The 16,536-nt window shown below is 41.9% G+C and overlaps 1 long non-coding RNA gene across 1 annotated transcript; it reads right to left on the bottom strand.

Moving 5' to 3' along the window:
* Window positions 1-588: 588 nt before the first annotated feature.
* Window positions 589-16,165, bottom strand: LOC142600482 (uncharacterized). The gene is made up of 4 exons (XR_012833986.1): window positions 16,011-16,165; window positions 13,557-13,620; window positions 9,199-9,378; window positions 589-879 (listed from the first exon to the last, which is right to left on the bottom strand). It is a non-coding gene; the product is annotated as an uncharacterized LOC142600482 (long non-coding RNA).
* Between the last annotated feature and the right edge of the window lie 371 nt (window positions 16,166-16,536).

The following is a 16,536-nucleotide window of genomic DNA, read 5'->3' as shown; positions in this document are numbered from 1 at the left end:
GGGATTTGAATGGACCAGCTGTCCTAGTGCTAGACAGCCCCGTTGCCAATTACATGATGTAATGTTAGTATGAGAGCTGTATCTGAACTACTCAGAAGTGATGCAAAAGTTGTTCAAGAGTCACAGATTGGCCAGTCCCTATGGCAGGGAGCTTATAGCTATTTATGTATAATTCCTCAGTGCAAGAAGTCTGCAAGGCGGTATCATATTTAAATATTACAACAAAATATGGAGACATTCAAAAGCTCTCACAGCTCTTCCATGCCCAGACACTTCATTGGATCCACTGTGATAACCAGTGACAGATTTCACTTGGAGAAGTGAAATAACCTCATCCTGTAGGAAGGGAAGTGTTACCCTCCTCAAAAGCCGGCAGGACTTACCATCAGAAACTAGAGCAGCTTTTGCTGTACGTGAGCACCCCATGTAAAAGAGATTTGGGTAGTTTCCATTGTGGCAATCCTTTCCTGTTTCTAGACTCTTGAATTCTCAGCCAAGGACCTTCTGCCAGGGTTTCTGCTGGCTTTTACAGAAGGAACTCAGGGAATGACTTTAACACACGGAATACAATAAAATGCGTATCTGGGGCTTGATCCCGCTCACACTGAACTGTCACAAGTATTGTCAATTGCCTTCAAAAGGAGATGATGCAAATTCTTAGCATTGCAATAATCAATTAGTGGGCAGTTTAAATTGTGCTGTCACCAACTTGTATATCACCTGGCTCTTTGTGTTTGAAAATGTGATCTTCATGCTCTGTTAGCCGAGGATCTTTTTTTTTTTTTTCCCAGCAAATATCTCTGGCAATGCTCTGTGCTCCTCAGTGGAAATATAGTGGAGACTAATTTAGCTTCTCAATTTTTGTTTTTCTTGGGCAACCTGAAAGAAAAGGATATAAGAAAGAAATAATTTTTGGAAGTTATTCCCCACAGCTCCTTCTCTACAAGCGGGGTTAGTTTTGCACTGATGGATCTGTGCAGGTATATTTTCAGCAGTGCAAATACTTTTGTATGGACATTTTTCTGTATAGCAGTATACAGACTGGCTCATGCCACATCAACTGCACAAGAGATTACCACATGCACACCTTCGTGAGTGTGGCTGGCTACCCATACATACCCCAGTACACAAAGGGACACACCCTTTTGGTCTTGCCCTTGAAAACCCTACAGGTAGTTGTCCTTACTCATAAAGCAAACCATTATGTACTTTGTTGGGGCTACTCCCACGGTGCCTTCACAGTCATGCTTCACGTTGTGAAGCCCCCATAATTTTTGAAATGCATGACTCGGAAGCATGAATCAACACTTCTCCCTTAGCACAATTGCGTACAACTTCACATCCCTTCCCTCCTCTGCAGAAGGAGAATGTGTCTAAACACTTTCATTTCAGAAGAGAAGCTGATGACAGAGATTCCTGTGCCATCACGACAGAAGTTCATTCAAGCTCTAGACTGGGCCATCGACCAGACAGAATGGACAATTTTTATAACTGAAGCTGTTTGTGACTGCAAAACTTCAGAGTGGTGATTTCCAGCCTGTGCCCTGCAGACTCTTGGGGCTGTTGAGTCCATGGATGGTGATTAAGAAAGACACTTTGCTGTCTAGTAATCTACAGAATGGAAACTTCTTTCCCCTCACCTCCACTGGAAAATGTATAGAGATGAAAACTAGCAAACAGCTGAAAAGCCCTGCCATAATGAAACTTGTGCTCTTCTTACCTGACTTGTGTGAAAGTTTATTCAGACCAAACCATTTTACCCTTCCCTTTAAGGAATACCAAAGCTTTTTTTTTTTTTTTTTAAAAAAAAAGGTTTTATTGGACCAAACCTTTTTGCCCTTCTCTTCCTCCCTTTCACCCTCCCCCTTCCCACTGCCATGAGTCTCCAGTGCAAGGAAAAAAATGAGGGTGTAGGACAATGCCTTGGCAACAGGCTGGGTGGGCAGGCGGTGCTGCGCGCTGTCCCTGCCAGGTGCTGGCGCTGGAGCGCTCCCCCAGCCTACGAGGACTTGCGTTTCTCTGTACAGGCTCCTTAAAGCAGAGCGCCACAGGCTGGTCTGTGAGGAGAAATGATGTTGAAAACACTGAGTATGACAGCCCTTATTTAAATGGAGGGTGGGGGGATGACAACAATCTGTTTAGAGCAATGGGGAAAAAACCATTCAACTGGGAGATGAGAAGTGTGGCGTTTCATCTGCACAGGCACAGGAAAAATATAACAGGTAAGATTCAAAGTTCAGAAGAGGATTTAAGGTAATACTTTCCTGCTTATGGTGGATTGGGAAAAGTTCTGATAACTTTTTCTGATAGGGGAAAAGGGAAGAAGCTATCAGCAGTGATTTTTAATCAAAGAGAAAAATCATAGCACTGCAAAGAAGATAACCAGAATCAAAAGTGATCAAGAATGGAGCTGCTGATAGAAATGACAACAAAAAAATCATTTGATCAGGTGCCTTGCAGAGGAAAGATGTGCCTGGAGACAGAAGTCATTAGCAGGTGAGAACAGGGTGAGGCAAGCACCAGTTTTTTTCAAAGCTGGGATAAAAACAAGTACATCTGAAGTGGAAGGGGGAAGATGGCACAACCACATAAATGATCAAAGAAGACATACTGTATACTGTGTTAGCATAAGAGACAAGCCTGGTAGCTTCATAAGCTGATCACACAAACCATAAATTATGGCAGTAGCATTAGTCGTGAACGTCTGAACTGGTGAAAGTGGAGTTCCATACGCATTACTAAGAAACCCATAATCACACACTGAGACATGCAGAAACAATGTGGGTGTCTGCACAAACTGAGAGCTAAATCCTTTTTTCCCCTTTTACTTTATCTGAAGATTTGCTGTATGGATCGTGCTGAGATTTTTCTTTTCCATTATTTCAGGAATATTTTGGGGGAGAGACATTTTTATATTCTGTCCTCATGAAGGCAAAATTTGGACTCACCCTGATCCTGCTGATGGGCAGTTTTAAAGCAAAGGAAAGATGGTCTTAACGATGATCCATGAAGGAGCCTTAATCAGCATCCTCTCTGCTCCAGGTGCCAGCTTCTTATAGCTTTTGACGCATTACCCAGGCAGAGAGGCCAGCTCTCAATTAGCATAGTCCTAGCACATGGAATCTTTCACAAGGAGACATAGTAAGAACTAAGAAGCCATAGTATTCTGGGGTACTCCATCACTGGTTTTTGCACAAATGTGTGTACTGTATGCATCTCAGTTTGACAAAAATGCCTGTGTCTTAGAAATGTAACTGGAGAGGGTATGTGTCTGGGGGGCCTTGTTCAATATACTAAATTCACAGTTTTATAATAGTAAAATCTACTAGTCTAGTAGAAAAACAAGCTTCAGGTGTGAGAGCACAAGTCAGAACCATCCTCATGCAGAATTCAATTATGATTGAGACTCTGGTAAACATTTTACTTTTCAACTGCATATTTTGCACATTATTTGCATGACATCTCCTTTTCTCTCTTTCCCTTGTTGGCTGACTTCATGCCCTTTTGGCTTGTCCCTTTTTTTCTTTTTAAGTCTAGTGGTGATTCACTGGAAAAAAATCCATTTAGCCAGTGAGCAGGAATTTATGACCTATTTACAAGTGAACTTCACTGTACTTTTCATAGGCCAAAGTCAACCCCAAAAGTAGCCCCCAGACTGCCTTTTAGAAACTGTGTGAAGTTCCCAGTGATTCCAGAGGACCCCACTCCAGCTTGTCTGCACTTACCTCACCTGGTCTGCCATGTTGTAGATGCTATTCACTATTTGCTCAGCCAGAATGTTTCTCTTTAAGAACATACATTCTCGGGAGTGTACTGCCTGTCTTCTGAAAGGTCTCTAGAAGGCACTGCACTACAAAAGGTATTTGAGGTTCTACTCTGTGCTTCCTGGGGTAACACCCAGCGTAACTCTTCGTCCTTGAGCCGTTGCTAACTCTGCTGCAAAGCCTCCACGTTTCAGACAGGATAATAACCCCGGACCTCGGAGTTGGACAACCTAATGTTTTCCTAACTTTCACCACAGGATGGCAGTGCAAGATTTTTATTTTCAGCCTCTGCTTCTATTGTATGTGTACGTGCCTTGTGCATGTGACAGAGTAGTTGTTAGAAAATTAAAACCAGTAGTGCTTTTTTCCATTTTGAAATAAAGATGTACTAGTTTCCTCTCAAATAGAGCTGGATTATGAAAACACAGAACCAATAAGAAAGCAATGCTGCTGCTGCAGCACATGAGGTGTTGCCATAAATACCACATTTCAGAAATGAACCTCAGCTTTGTTCCTATGCTGACTATGCATTTAATTAATTTACAGTTCTTCTCGCCCCCACCCCAACATACAACTTATATTGAAAAGATCTTTTAGATGATGTATTCTGAGTGGCTTGTGTATTCAGGGAGCTAGTGTCCTAAACTTGTATCTTTGGCCTGTGTGCTGAGGCACGCTCCCTGCCAGTGTGGTCCCAAAGCACGTTCTGCCGACAGAGCTGTGAGAAGTTGCCAGAAGGTTAGTTTAGCCTTCCTCCTCTGCCTACAGCTTCACATTCCCATTTTCTTTTTGTGAGGCAAGTCAAGGAATTTGGTTTGTCTGAAAACATAAGACAAAACTAAACAGTTTTTAATCTGATTAGTTCCCCTGTTTGGCTTGCAGCTTGGGTACCAGTACTGGCAAGAGGAGACAGCAGGGAGCCTGGGATCATCCTTCCAGCCGCACCTTACGCCCAGGCTGGTTAATGTGATGGCAGAGCTGAAGAAAACTTTCATGCCTGGGTTCTGCTGGTTGTTGATTCAACTGGCTTGCCATCACAGGTGCTATTTTCTACTATGGCATTCAGAGTGACATGCTGATGGTATAGCTTGCCCTGTGGCATTTTTGTCAGGATGCAATACACTAAAGTATCATCAGGGCTGTATTAATGCCAAGGGCAATGCAGGATTTAAACAATGCGTCCTGCTTTGAACTGCTGCTGAAACACACCCATACACTCAACTTCTTACTGATACATGTGTCCATGCTAGTGAATTGCACTGACTGTACAGCTAAATCTTTACAAAAAGACTACGCAGGCAAGCGCCAGGAGACTGAACGCTGTATTGACAACTGCCATAATTTCACAGCTTGTTTGTCACTAAAAAACTTCACGGTTCAACAGAAAAGTTGAAAATATGAACTCTCTGGCTCAAAAACATGAAGGCACATTTAACTTGTAAATCCATCATCTTTAGGGTAATGCTTGGAATGCTGGGGAGCTGGGGAGCTGCTTTAAGATTTTTATCTTTGGGATTGGCAGCCCTGTGGTTTCTTCCCTTCCACATCATCCTAGTGGCTGAGCAAGGAGGGATGTTAGGGTCTCAGTTTGAATGCAGAGGGGTGAAGGCTGGGCACTCTCACCTCTGAACTCTGCCGTTCCTGTTCTTATCAAGCAAAAGCTCCAGGAGGTACAACCAAGACATGGGCAATGTTCACCTATTTGCTCAGGCTGCTGCTGTAGACAGATAGTTTGATAAACAAAAGCTAAAGAGTTCTTCAAGTGGCAGCTATCTGTCAGTGTTGCTACTTTTTTAAAGCTATGTACATGTGTTTAGTAGTCCCAGTAGTCCACTGACAGATAAACAAAACATACAGTTCAGCAGTGCTGCTCAAGGTGTAATAAAGGCTCCACATAAACGCAGCAGAGCAGCACTTACTTCTGCTTTCTCCCCTTCCCAGTAAAGGGCAGTTTTATGTTTCAGAAGGTTTCTGGGATGACTGATAGGATCTGATACAGAACCAGCCTGTATGTAGCGGGAGTCTGCGCTGGAACACTTAATGGAGGAAAAGTACATTTTCCATAGCAAGTAGCACCCAGCAGTCTTAGCTGTATCTGAGAGAAGTGCTACTCTTACACTGAGTGTTGGTCTTAGACTTCAGCCCATATCAGTAACATTTCTGAAATCTGGTATTTTTCTTTGCAGGGTAACTTCAGGTAAATGTCCTTTTTGTCTAAAAAGAAGGATATTTTTCTTTTTTTTCAGGACATACCTTTCTCTCCATTTCTTCTAATGGTGTAGTGATAACTGAAAAGTGGACAGAAATGCTTAGTGTGAGATGTGGCTACATTCTACATTGTCTAAATAGAACTGAGAAAAAACATTTACCTGTTCACTCTAAACTATACAAAAGCTTTTCCCTTCTTTTCCAGACATGATATAATTTGGGTTTTCTTCTTTCATGCTTAGAAAATAATAACACATAGTCATAAAGAGTGCATGTGTGTGTGCAGCTGCAGTAACCCTTTGAAAACAAATCTTTAGTGCTACAGCTAATATTCTCATATGTTTCAAGATGCAGTATCCCAAAACAGAGATGCTGCAAGTTCACAACTGCACAGACTCCAAGCATGTCACACAGCCTGTAAGGAATTAAGCTTCACAAAAACCCTGTGGCACAGGGAAGTATTTTGATTCCCAGTGGTGATGATATATTTCCATAGCAGCCAGTGGCAGAGCTGGCTGCAGTTGCAGTACAAGGGGGGAAGCAGGGACCCGTTCTGCAGCATCACCCACAGCGTGAACACCCACACTGTGGGTTGGTGTGGGGTGCTGCGTGGGGGAGTAGAGGCAGAAGAGGAATGGGGCAACCTCCTTGTAAATCACTGTTAGGATGGGGGTTCCACTAGGCTCATTGTCCTACAAGCCCATGTAGAAGTAGTTATTCCTCTTCTGGAGAGTTTGCAGTATGAAAGAGACCAGAGCAGTAGAGGCGGGGGGCGGGGGGGTGTCCTGCAGCATAGTCATCAGGAGTAGAGATGAGCCAACGGCATGAGGCCCCCAGCTCAGAAGGGTGCAGACATTGAGCAGTGGTGATGCATGCAGATCACGACCATGGGCAAACACTACATATTGCCTCTGATGCCTTTAATTGCTGGAGCCGGAGCCCAGCTGTCCCCATTTGGATGCCTGCTCATCTGCATTCATGCACTTCACAGTGCCTCTCTCCAAATGCTTTCCTTTGGCAGGGGCAATTTGGGGCTGAAGAGGGGAGGGGAAGAGATGGTCAAAACCAGAACTGAAAATGGGCAAAGGGAAGAGGAATATGGGAAGGAGGAAGAAAGAGAAGGAGGGTAGGAAACACAGAGGTCATGGAGACTTAAGATCCAGCTGAGGACCTGCAATGGTGGGAGAGGGGTCTTGAAGAGCAGCAATCGTGAAAGAACAACAGACTAAGTGGTATTGCCTGTAGAGAAGCACATGCTCACACACATCAGAACTGATGGTAAATGAGTACTAGGAGGACGGAGGCTATCTCACATAGAAAGAGGCAGGGTTAAGCCACCTGTGGCTGTCCTGGTTACAAGGCAGCCCCAAATGCCTCCTGCTCAGCATCCAGTTGAGCTGCTGTGGGAACCCTGAGGCTGTGGAGGTGCCCACAGCCACTCTCCTGGAGCATCCTTCAGCTGCAGCAATGATGTGGATCAGCAGGGCGGGCAACCCTTGGCGAGACTCTCTGTGGCTGCTGGCAAGCAGGCAGGTCAAGCCGTGCATCTGCAGGAGCTGGGCAGAGGTGAGAATAAAACCCAGATTTCACGCGCCTCAGCTCTATCCACGAGGCCGCCGCTTCCCCACGCACTAATCTGACATTACAGAACGTATGGCAACGCAAAGCCACAAAGAAACTAAATTAAGAGAGTAGTGGGCGTATGACTTGCATGCAATGTTTCCCTTTCACTGCAAATTTCTCATTTACTGTTATTTTTGCATATGCCTGTGTGACTGAATTCCCATAAAGTGGTCTCCCACACCTCAGGCAGTTATTAGAGCAAGAGGCAGTCACTAGGCCGATCTGTGCCTGGAAATTAGAAAGAGACAGACATAGACCAGGCATCTGAGAAAGAGACTGCAGCGCAGGAAGGGATATATGAACCACTCTGGCACAATTCAGTTGTTAGGCAAATCATTAAAGCTAAAAAGGAGGAAAAATGAACTGCTTCCCTGGTTGTATATATAAGCTGGACATTTGTGGAGAGTGAGCGAGTGGAGTGGTTATCAACAATAAAGGAGTAATAAAAAGATAAGATCTTTGCATTCCAATTAAAAGAAAAATCATTGCAACAGGATCAGATGTTTTCCCTGGCAAAGAGGCAAAGAATTTCTCTCCAGGCAAGAGACAAATACCTACCTCTTCCCTTTTATCAAGTATTAACCCGTAGGCGTCTGACAGTAAAAGGCAGAGAACCAGCATAGGAATTTCTATTGCAGATGGGAAAACACTTTTTTCCCCCCTTTGTTCAAATCTGAAGAAAGATTGGACCAATGAATCAATGGGGTAGAGGGAAACCAAGCTATTAGGAGATTAACATCAGGGGAAACTTTAGGGCAAGATGGCTTTTCTGATGGAACCGTGTAAGAAATTAAAGAAACAAATACCAGCTTTGCTTCCCCTTCCTGCCACCCCCACATTAGCCACATCTTTGCAAAACATACCATGCAGCATGTACTGATTCAATGGCAAGGCTTACTTCTGCGATAAAGATTTTTCTCACTGAGACTTTCAAAGCTCCACACAATGAAAAACAAGTATCAGGTGAAATGATCCAATGACAAATTTGCAATATTCAGTGTGGAGGTGACATACGTACAAATGCTTGAGTCAATGGAACAAAAGTAGGTTTGCCTTTTCTGTACTGTTCTTTCAAGATTGTTCCAAAGTAACTAGACTGATGCCTAAGGGTTAAGCACACAATTTACTGAAGACCTTCAGAGGCCACATTCTGGGTTGTCTTCTCTCTGTCAGTGCCAGGCAGGTAGAAAGATAATCAGAGAGAAAGTTGGTTTCACTGACCAGCCTTAAGGATCCATCATGGAGATTGCTGCTTTTTACAAAGTCAAGAAATGTCATTGATTCAAGTCCTCAGGAAGCCTGCTAACTGCTTAACCACAATTTCAGAAATTATTTGAAAAATAGAAGTGCTTCATTATTTACTATCACATACAGTTTTTAAGTCTGATGATTGTTGCTTGAAAATGTTCAAATCTGTTTTCAGTGGAGGACTGAGTTTGTTATTTTGTGCATGTGCAGCATAGACCTGAGAAGAGTATCCGCTTATCATGGAAAATGTTGACTGTAACTGAAAAACAGAATGCCTGAAAATATAAGGAAATGCAACATTTCAGCCAGCATATTCAAGCCCAAATGATTTCATTTAGATATGGCACAGTGGTACCTCTTAGAAGATGTAATGCAGTGACTTGTTTTCCTCATTCTCTTCTATGAACAAGTTTCCCATCCTGGCTTCAGTGCCCATCGTGCTGGGGGAGCTGCTCTCATGCTGGGGACAGCTGTACCGTGCCATGGGAGGTGCAGGCTGATGGGGAAACTTGCTCAGGCAGGTGGGACTTCTGGCCTATAATGAGATACTGCAGTCACATTTATAGATCACAGTTTTGAAGTTATCACTCCTCTGCTGAAAGATGTCAATTTTCCAGTGGGAAATCCCTTCTCCAAATTTTCTGACCAGAACTTATGTTTATCAGTCTCCTAATTCCAAAACCTCTTCTCTAGCACTTCCTTTCCTTTGACAATCCACTAATAGCTTCATTCCCTTCCCTATCATTGGCTCATCTTTCTTCTTATGTGCAAGCGTAGATCAGCTGAAACATGTATATCTCTTGTGTCCTTCCAATAGCAATCTCATTCTTTACATTAACCTTAAATTTCAAAAATATTGAGGAGAGAGGTAAGAGGTATTTGTACCTGTCATTTGTTTCAGTACTGGGATCTGAACAGAAATTCATTACATCCCCCAATTTTACATTTTACATACATTATAATAAATGTTTTAACAGCATTTGGCAGAACCTAGCCAACTAGTGAACAGACCTTCCTGATAAATATTCATAGGTTCAAATATGCAAGCAGTAGGCTAAATTATTGCCTACACCTATTGCATATGTTGAGTACGACGTCTTGGAAATACTTCAGCAAGTTTCTAACTCTGAGTGGATGTTTATCCTGTAATCACAAGGAAAAAAATACACACACACACACGTGTGTGTGTGTATAAATATATATATATATATAAAAATATAAATCCAGCTGTTGTTCTAGACAAAGATTCCTCATGTAGGTACCCAAGTGGTCACTTACACTCATTCCTTGTGGTCAATGAGTCTGATGAATACATCCTTAGTAGCAAGATGACAGTTACTTCCTCATGCCAGGGGAATACCCAGAATGGCATTAATAGATGTCAGTTGCAGGAAAATTGTCTGACCCGTTGAACCTTTATTGTTTGCAGAGTAGATAGTAGCTATTTATTTAAACATTTTTAATGTTGCATATATTTCATGAGGTATGTGTTTTAAAAAGCAGGTTTCCAGTACTGTGCACAGTGTTTGTCTAAGTGATCTTTCCTTAGTTATTAAGAGTTCACAAAAACGCAAAGACCCATCTTAAAATAGGTCAACAGCTGAGCTTCTCAAGGGTACCTGTTAACCTAGGTATTCCTAATTTAGCCCTAACTTAGAGCCCTTAGAGCCTAATTTAGCCTCCTAGCTTAGGTACCTGAACGTGAACCCTCCCTTCCACACAGTTTCATATCATTGGTCTCAAACAGGGAGTTGCACTTGGTCTCTTGTATTCGAGGTGACTGCCTGAGTGACCAGGCTACTCACTAATATGGGATAAAACTCTCTCATCCTCTCCTGTGAGGGGTGCTCCACTTAATATCAATAATTAAGTATTTATTTGAGAAGGTATTTGAACTCTGAACTCTGTTGTATTTCCCAACTAATGGGCTAGAGTCTCAGGGTGTCTTCTCTCTCCCTGCTCTCTTCCCTTTACTGCAATTTCTAGACCAGCAGTAGTTAATAATTTATATGAAATGGAATATTTCCAACAGTAAAAATGGAAAGAAACCAACCCTTTGGTACCTATATCACCCCCAAGTTATGCCACTAAAGAGAGATTCGGGAGAAAGCGTTTGGATGCAAGAACTATCTTTAGACAGACAAACGTTTGGATCCCACAAAAATTTTGGTTGAGTTGAATTTAATACTTTATAGGTTCAATCTTTATCTGCCAGTGCCCTTATGCTACCCTGACTCCTCCCCATATGGTGAATTTTGGGGAAAATGAGAGAGACTGAGCCATAAGAAAACCTATTAAAAATATTACCACAAAAATGCACTACTGAGATACATACTGCAACTCTGTTGACTTTCCACTGTCTTTGAAAGATATTAACAAATCTGCTTCCTTTAGTTAATTTTAAATGTTATATTCCCCTGGTTATTTTTGTTAACTGTGTTTCCCTAATTTTGCTTTTAAAATATTGCTTTTAAATATTAAAAGGTTAAGGTTTCCTTTTTCTGCTTCCCTCCCCCCAGCTTTTCTGGTCTAACATAAATGCCAGCAGGAGAAAATGCACCCTCAGACTTAACTTATCCACTAGCTGTAAATATTCTGTATTAAATTAAGTACAGAACAGATACCTGGCACTCTGGAAATATGACTTTAACCAACAGAATTGTGATAGCTCAGGAAACTATGCACTGACAATCAGCAAGAGCTCTATCCTGATGAGTAACGGGGGAGATTCGTCACTGTCTTCTCCCACTGAAGTATTTACAGATGAGCTCTACTTTCAGAACCAATTAGGCATCATATACTTTTGCACACAGGCGCATTTTCCTGAACACTATGGGAAGGACAAACTTTTGAATTAAAAAAAAAAAGAGAAGTTCAGATCAATCACGCTTATTTTAATCTAACTTTAAACGTGCTGTTTCCTTTTTTTCTTTAAATAGTTTTCTATGTGGTTGCTGAAATGTCTTTGCAAGAGAAGTCACAACACTCAGACAAGGAAAGTCCCTGGTGGTTTTTAAACACCATTTTTATTGAGATTTCTTAATTAAAAAAAGAAAGATCTAATAAGCACATCAGTCATAGAAACCCCTTATCATCATGACTACTGTTTAAGTTTTATGAAGAGTAACCAAAATGACATCTATGTCATGGGTTAGTCTATGGAGGTATCTAAAGTGGTTTGAGAAGGTACATTCTAAAGGAAACATTTTTATATGCAGAAGAGTTAGATCTGAAACTGTATTCATCAGACAAGGAGATTAGCCATGCAGATGATTATTCGGGTGTGTAATTTTACATTGTTTAATGAGCACAATGATCACAGGAAATGAAGATACACGCATAACCCAGCAAATGCATTGATTATCTGCAAGAAATATGGGCCTTTCTTCCAAATGTTTTCCCCTAGTACATTTGTTTTCTCTAAATAATATTCTAATGGTTAAAGCTCATAAGATAACGTTATTTCACGATCTCTCTATATGACCATCTAATTTTCTCAAGAATTTCTGACAGACTCTTGAAAAGAACTTTGGAAGAACCAGAAAAGATATTTTTTTCCTAGGAAAAGATATTTTTTTCCTAGGAAATGTATTCACAGTATTGCACCAAACCCTTCATAATATTGGAAAGGATCTCAAGACGTTAGTCATGGTAGGGAAATGCTCTAACAGTGCAGACGCACACATTAAAGATCACACCTGTACAAAGTCTCTAGTGTTCAGAGAGCATTTTGGAAATTTAAATACATATTTCAGTGGGTGGATGAATTCAGTCAAATCATGTTTCCTTCAGATAGGACAGAAGGTCACATTATCTGAACTATGCCAGTTGTCACTTTTTACTGTACAAATTGTGACCAAGTTCACAGGAGGTAACTATGGATTCCTTTTGCAATTGGGAGGCAGAAGGTAAATAATTCCAGAAGTGTCTGGACAAAAGACATTGTGTCTTGTCAACTTCTTTGTTTTCAGACCATGGTCTAGCACAGAAAAGCTAATGACTGGGATAACTTTGAGTCACAACTTTCATATCTATTCAAGACACATCAATACCATATCTATTAGGTAGCCTTTGATGACTATGAGATACCGATGACCTGACTGCATTAATTAGCCAGGCCGGATGGGATCGGTTCCTCTCTGTGGCATTCTGCCACCTGCCCAAGACCCGGCACTGCGGGTCAAGCAGTTGAATTCAACCAGATGAATCTGAGGAATGACTTAAGGAGGAGAATGTCTAAAGGCTGTCACCTGTACAATGGCATTCCTCCTGTTGCAAGTGGTTTGATGCAAGGAGGTTTCCAGGATTCGAAACAGTTGTCTTTTTCTTGTTTCCCCTATCTACCAATTGAATATGGGAATGAATTTCAGGTATGGTCAGAAACTACTTCTTTCAACTTGAAAATGTTGGAAGATATGGCCTTTATTCCAGATTTACATCTCAACACAGGAGTTCACATCTAGTATTATTGTAAAGTAGGCTGCTGTAATGTGCTGCATGTGGGGCTGCCATTGCAGACTGCAGGTGGCACAGAGCGTGGCTGGATGATGGCATGCAGCACACTGGCCATGAATCAGCAATGCCAGCATTGCTTGGAAAGCTGCGCTAAGTCATTGCTGCTAAGTGCTGCCAGCAAACATAGTTCAGAACCATTTTAGCATGCAAAACTGAAAATAATATCAGGCAAATCTGTGGTGTTGCCTGTTGACCTACCTCTTATGGTCGTGATTAAGGTCAGCTGAGTTGAAAGACGAGCCAGCGCTGGCACAGTGTCACCCTGAGAAGACTGGAGTCCGAAGCCACGCGGTTGACTTCCCATCATTTTTAACTGTGCTTTTTCCACGTACATCTACAGGCAATCCAGATTCCTTTCTCCTTCCCTATGAACTGCTTGGAGCTAGATAACAAGGGTATTTAAGTGTGTTGTAGGGTTACTAGGGGTTTATTTTAAGCATATTCAGATACTCTGGAAAGGTTTTATCTACCTAGATGGACAGGATAAATTTATGATCATTCTGCTTACTGGACAGGGCTGCTTTTTCACTCTAAACTCTTGTTTTTAATTATATTTGAGCTAAGCACTCAGAGTCCTTAAGGCATGAGTCCCTTCTCTACTAGCAGTCATAATTAGCCATGATTGTTCCTTTTTGTGTCTGCTATGAGCAGGAAGCACAGAAGCTCAGAACATGTATTGCTACATGGTGATTATGCACCATCCCTCCAACACCATCGGAAAAGCATAGACTCCTCATAGGACAGCCAATTCAAATATACAGTGTTATGCCACCAGAAGTACTCTTATTTATTATTAAAGGCAGCAACGAGACTATCTAGGTATTAATTTCATATTCTCCATAATTACCGAGCACTTGCCTCTGCTCGCAAACAAGGTAGTGAGTCATCTTTCAACCTTTCCTCTTCCTGTCACTCACGCCCTGTGCTACATCACCCTTGGTTCAAGAAGAAGAAATTCACCAAAGCTAACTTTCAGCAGTGGCTTCTTAGGCTTCTTTTACAATAAGGCGGTGAAATGAAATCATAGCATTTCTTTTCTCAACTGTTCCTCAGTCCATTCTCAGTGGCCTCCTTTGGTGTGCAAATTAAGTCTGGCTCTTGTGATTCAGCCTCTTTTCAGCATGGCTATAGTTAGCAGTTGGCTGAACACCTAGCACTGTCACTTTGTTTCATAGCTTTGCCATCAGCAAATGACAATTATAAACCAGTTTCTTTAGCCTGTACCCCAGGTGCCTGTCTGAGACTGGAAACCCAGTGTTTAAATCAGTAAGATTCTTTTTTTTTTATAGATTAGCATCCTTAAAAAAGCCCAAACAACAAACCCACCACCACAAAACACGTTATTGCTGAGCCTGGCTGTCCCAGCTTGCATGCTCTGGTGAGGGAGAGTGCTCAATTAGAACATAGGCAATTCAATAGATTGAGTTAAGCAATCAACATATGGCAACAACAGGAGGTGCGTGTCACTTCATGTGCATTAGACAGAGTCTTCATGACAAATCAATCTCCTAAAGCATTTCTAGGGACTGAAAAATTTTACAGTTAATAGATTTTTGAAGGGTAAATGGAACAATTATCATTATCTCATGTGGCCTCTAAGCCACAGATTTCACCTATGCTCTGTGTTAGACCTCATCACTGAAGTTGAACTTGAGTACCATTTAGACTGCTAGGACTTGATCTCTAGTGTGTAGAGATCTCCAAGCATCGGCAGAGGAACAGGTCACACTCCACAGCTACCTCTGCCAGTTGTCCGCACCTCAACATGAAAGCACATTTCCAGACCTAAACTTCTCACATGTATATGTAGTCCTTGGACTGGGACAGATTTCCATTGGGTATATGCTAACCGAGTTTCACATGGCAAAATCCCCTTTTTTCATGCAGTGTAAGTGTATGCGCATCACCAGCTAAGCTGGTGCAGTTTAAGTTAATCTCTCCTCCCCGCTTCACTGGTTTGTTACTGCTCCTTATCTGAGAATGATCATTGGCAATATAAGGACTCTGTGTCTGCTTCAGTGCAAAAGAAAAAACCACCAAGGCTGAGCAAGATCATACCATAAATAATTTCCAGACAGTGCTTTCCAGTGATGAAATGTACACAACTAGACCATCAAAGTTTCCTGAAGAGGTTAGATTAAAAGAACAAAATGAAAACATAAGCAAGGCCGCATCAGATTTGTTAAATTATCATTGCTGAATTAATGAAAGCATTAATTCCCTGAACTGATGAAAGAAGGGACACAACAGACTGTCTGTCTCTTCTCTATATAATCTCCTCTGCACGAAGGACTCTTCCTCTCACTATCTGTGATATCTGTGGGGGTGGGGAAGGACAAATGTTCAACTTGTTCTTCCTTTAAGCCCTAGTAGAGTCAGATATAGGATGCTGCAAATAAAAAAAAACAAAAAACAAAACCCAATGCAAAGCCCACAGCACATTTAAGCACTCGAACAATACTAGGAAATTGAGATGCCTTTTCCAGAGCGTTAACATCTCATATTTTCTCCCCCAGTGTCCACACAAGGCATGGGCACACACCATGCTCCTGTTAAGCTCCTCCTGCCTTCTTTTTCCTGGAGGGGCCCTGTGCTCATCTGACACAGGGCAACACCAGGGCTTTTCTCCTGGGCCTGTCTGCACAGACTGACCTGCTGCCTCGCTCCTCTTCTGTTGCTCTCATCTTCAGTGGATGAATTACCCTCTCTTATTCCTTTTGTTTTTCCAATATTCTTGGTTTCACTGTTCCAGACAATACTTAATACTGTGAAATCTCAGAGTGGATGAGGATAGCAGTTCTTTAATATGTCTTTCTGAGTGTCCTTGCACTGAAAAAGTGAATCTCATTTGTGAGTGTTGGTGTAAGAAACATGAATGCAATTTCCTGAAGTTTTGCATGAGACGTGTGGGAGCAACAACGTATCTTTCATACCCTGCCAACTTGATTTCATAAGGTCTTGGAGAATGTCAACCCCAGGGACAGTTGATAGCCAACTTGTTATTTTGTATAGCTAATATTTGTTATGTGACATTTAAATGAGCAAGTCTTACAGTATATTGGGATATGTATGTGCTTGTCCTTCTGCCCATGGCATACATGTTAGACCCTTCGTAAAGGCAAACTCACTATACCACGTCCTTGCTTTGGAGACAGTCAGTTTTGTAGCAGTTGTCCAG

The sequence above is a fragment of the Balearica regulorum genome, chromosome 2, assembly GCF_011004875.1.
Source record: "Balearica regulorum gibbericeps isolate bBalReg1 chromosome 2, bBalReg1.pri, whole genome shotgun sequence".
In the NCBI taxonomy this organism is placed as follows: Eukaryota; Metazoa; Chordata; class Aves; order Gruiformes; family Gruidae; genus Balearica; species Balearica regulorum.
Note: the sequence above shows the minus strand (reverse complement) of the source record. Positions and strands in the feature narration are given on the sequence as shown.